The following is a 4,283-nucleotide window of genomic DNA, read 5'->3' as shown; positions in this document are numbered from 1 at the left end:
CTCACAACCAGATGTCTTTAAACTGGAGTCCACAAAAGACCCCGGAGACTTTCCAGGGGAAAAACACTGGGCTTGGATGAATTTGAGGAAACCCATTTTCAGTCCTCCACTCTCCTCTGCCCTCTTCCTGTAACCCATCTGCTGACTGCCCTTGGGTACAGGGGTTGTGAGGGTCCTCTTTTCCATCTTCCCATTTCCCCATTTCCAATCGACTTCTCCCACTTTACAAGAGAAAGACCTGCCTCCCACCCTGTGGAGGTCCCACCCTCTCCATGCCTTCTATTTAATTTGTGTTATAGGTCGCCATATGCATTTTAATACACAACTCAGAAGAGATCCGAGGAACCCATCCTCCTTGCTGCTATAAAATACCTTTTATTCCCACAAACTTATTTTTGTGAGCAAGGGTGCTCAATGCTTAAACACACAAACATGAAAATTAGAAAGTGATATTAAAGTGGCATTAACCTTATCCCATTCCAACAAGTATTCTCCCACCATCCCTGTTTTAATTGCACTAGGAAAGTGAATTTTTTAAACAAAATCAGATATATTTGTTTTATGAAACGTGTACTATGTTACTTTGGTCAGAGGTGTACTGACTAATAAGTCTTAACAAGGAATGTTGATGGGCCTCAGGGTCACAGGGAATACATTTTTTGTATTTCAACTTACACTCGTATTTGTTTCAGGGATGTCCGTGGGGCTCTTGGAGCACACACTGGCTACCTGCCTGTAGGCATGGCCTGCTCCCGAGTGCCATAGGCAGCTTCCCTTCCACAGTATTCCCTCGCTTCCCAGTCAATTTGCAGCCAGGGCATAGACAATGTGATTTCTGTCTGGTCAAAGGGACCTGCAAAAAAATCTGCTAGGGATTTCTGGGAGATTTTCCTTCTTGATAAAAAGAAAAGGAGAAGCTCCTTTTCCCTTCCTCCATTTAGATTTGTGAGAAAATGTGAGCTTGGAGCTGTTGCAACCACTTTATAACTATGAGGGAAAATGCAAGAGAACAGAAAGCAAAGGTCAGAGAGGATTTTGACATCACTGAACTACTAAACTAAACCAACCCTGGAAACACCTTTCTCTAGATTTCTTATTATGAGAGAAGACCAAAGTCTTTTTTTTTCCAGTTGGGGGGAGGGGCAACTGAGGCTTTATTTAGGGAGAGACAAAAAAATAAAATGAATTGGTTTGGGGTGAGGGTTTAGGCAAGAGGGATTATCCCAGGCATTAGAGAGGGTGCCTCAGGAGTGGGTGAAGGATAGGGCAGAGCCTTAGGTGAGTCTCTTGTTCCCCATACACCCCTCTACAACTGTCTCCCTCATGGGCCTGGGGCAACTGGGGCAGTAGGAGGGCGTTTGGGAGGGGGGATATAGTGGCTGCTCACGTGGGCAGATATCAGAGGACTCAGACACCAGCTCCTCACTGTGGGTCTCAGCCTTCTTCACAACCATGGCCTTGGTGTGGCTGAAGGAACTGGAGCCCCCAGCAGACCTGAAGCTAGGCTGGAAGGAGCACAGGCCATAGCTGAGGCCAGGGCTTGAGTGGCTCCATGGGACATGCTCATCCCTCCTGAGTAGCCAGTGGTGTATGACATTCACGTTCTGCATCCCAGATCCCAGCCAGCTCGCCTCCCTCCAGCAGCTTGCAGTAGGTAGCGACCTCCACATCCAGGTCCAGGTATTTGCACAGCTGCTGCATCATGTCCCGCTGGCTCACTCCAGCTCAGCCGGCTTGACGTTAGTGTCCTTAATGGTCAGCTCCTCTCGCTGCTCAGCATCAGCAATGACGGCCTCCAAGGATGCCCTCTGGCCTCTAAGGGCCTCCATCTCGGCTTGAAAGGGCCTGATGTTCAGTTCAGCTCAGAGATCTCTATCTTTGTGCAGTGCAGGTCGTCCCTGTGCTTCCCAACCAGCATCTGCAGCTCCTCATACTTGATCTCTCTCGGCTGTGCCTGGCCGAAGGTTGCTGATGTAGCTCTCATGATGCTGCAAATATCTTCTGCTCTGCAGGAAGCTCCACTTGGTCTCTGGTATGTTGTTCTGCGGCTCCAGGAACTGCACCTTGGCGATGGAGGAGGCAAACCTCTTGTTGAACATCTTGTTCTGCTTCTTCTCCTGAGTATGCACAACCTGGATGTTGGGGTCCACCTCCAGCCTGAGGAGCTCAGCAGGCTCCAGTTCACAGTGAATGCTGGGGCACCCCCCATAATCACCAGCCCCATCAGAGCCACCACCCAGACTCATGCTAGCGCCCAAGCTTCACCAGAAGCTACCGTTGCTGCCCAGCTGGGAGAAGCTGGAGGAACTTATGTGGGCACCAGGCATACTTATGTAGGAGTGGCTGCTGAACAGAAGGCCCCAGAGCCACAGAGAGACACCTTGTAGGATTTCTGGGTCACCCTGATGGACTTGCTGAAGGCCAGAGTGACGGCAGCAGGCTGAAGATGACTGAGAAGGAGCCAAAGAGCTGCTTCTAGGTCAAGACCAAAGTCCTAATATTTAAATGCTTTTGAGTCAGGAAGTATGTGGATTCTGGTCAAAAGAAATTCTAATGTGGCCTTATGCTGTATCTTTAGCCAGGCTGTGCTTGGCATGGAAGGAGCCTAGGGAGCCCCAGAAGACTTTAAGCAGCAGACTGGCCTCTCTTTGACAACTATTTGAAGACAGATTTGAGAAAGGAGAGAAGGGACCAGCTACCTGACCTTCACATACACAGTTTCATTGGGATCTATTGTATTCTCTAACAATAAACTGCACAAAGGCTTAATATTTTTAATTACCTGCTATGTTAAAGAACAGACCAAGCTACTGTACTGTGCCAAGCATCCAGTCTACAGGTAAGTGGCTGGGAGAAAGTGGAGGCAGCTTCACAGCCCCCAACATGGGAAGATAAATGAGAGAAGCATTAGCCACCTGTAATCCCAGTGACTCCAGAGGTTGAGGCAGGAGGATGGCAAGCTTGAGGTCAGCCTCAGCAACTTAGCAAGGCCCCAAGCAACTTAGTGAGATCCTATCTCAAAATTAATAATAATAATAATAATAATAATAATAATAATAATAGGGCTGGGGATGTAGCTCAATGATAAAAGGCCCTTGAGTTACATTTCCAGTGAAGAGGAAGAAAGAAAGAGAGAGAGAGAGAAAGGGGAGGAGGGAGAGGGAGGGAGGGAGGGAAAGGAAAGGAAAGAGGGAAGCTAGGTCAAAACTCATTGAGTAGAAACCCACAAGTTGCCCATATTACATCCACTCACATCTCCTTGGCCCAAATTCAGGTTGGGAATCGTGGTTTTGGAGCTGGAAACCTGTACCTAGCTAAAACTCAAACAGCTCTACTACTGAAAGGCAGAAGCTAAAAATGGATATCAGGGACCATTTGAAAACTAGCCATAAGTATAGTTCACAATGTTTCTTGAGATTGGACGTCAGATTCTCTTTAAAATTAGTCAATTCTTTCAAGAGTAAAACAGGGTGTAAGACTCTGAGAGGTGGCTATTTGGAATGGCTCTCACTCCATTGCTTTCATTACTACAATCACTGATTCCATGACATACAAATTGAATGAGCCTCTGAATACAGAGCAGGTGTCAAGGAGAAGGAATCAGCCCACTGCAGAACCAGGCACCTCCAAAACACTATAGGAATGTGAGCAGCCAGCATCTGACATTGCCTTCAATTTCTATCCAACCATGGTGACATAAGAGAGAAGTGCTGAGAAAAGACATAAATTATCACACAGGAAAACCGAGATCCCCAAATATAATGAACTGGAAAATGGGTCTGTGGGTATGAGCTTGCCTATGGCAGACCCAGGACTCCCCCACCAACCCCAGTCATCCTGACTCACCCACGCTCACTGGTGTCCCAAGTGAAGGACTGTCTACCTATGGCTTGGAAAATGCAAAAAGAAGGATAAGAAATATGAGCAGGAAATGCAGACAGAGCCAGGACAACTTACAAAAGAGCAACTGCTTTGAGTCTTCGCTCCCAGCTGTGAGAAACGATGAACCTATCAAGGGAAAACTTAGAAAGAGCTGATAAGACAACTTGTAAAAGCAGAATAATGCCATCCTTCCCGGCACAAATCAGTGGTCCTCCGTGAAGCCACAAGTCTGCTGGTGTCCAAGTATTAAGTAAAGGATCTAATTTAACAGAGGAAGCAATCCTGATGCTATTAAGCCCAATTTAATATTTATTTATACCCAAGGGAGCAGGGACACTAAGTAGTTTCCTCTCCTGGAGTGGATGTATTTGTAAGAGTGTTTTGTAAATTGCAAATCATTG

At 46.9% G+C, this 4,283-nt stretch overlaps 1 pseudogene; it reads right to left on the bottom strand.

Moving 5' to 3' along the window:
- Positions 1-1,274: 1,274 nt before the first annotated feature.
- LOC113186290 (keratin, type II cytoskeletal 8 pseudogene) lies at positions 1,275-1,984 on the bottom strand (annotated as a pseudogene).
- Positions 1,985-4,283: the final 2,299 nt, after the last annotated feature.

Source organism: Urocitellus parryii, chromosome 2 (genome assembly GCF_045843805.1).
Source record: "Urocitellus parryii isolate mUroPar1 chromosome 2, mUroPar1.hap1, whole genome shotgun sequence".
Taxonomy (NCBI): domain Eukaryota; kingdom Metazoa; phylum Chordata; class Mammalia; order Rodentia; family Sciuridae; genus Urocitellus; species Urocitellus parryii.
Note: the sequence above shows the minus strand (reverse complement) of the source record. Positions and strands in the feature narration are given on the sequence as shown.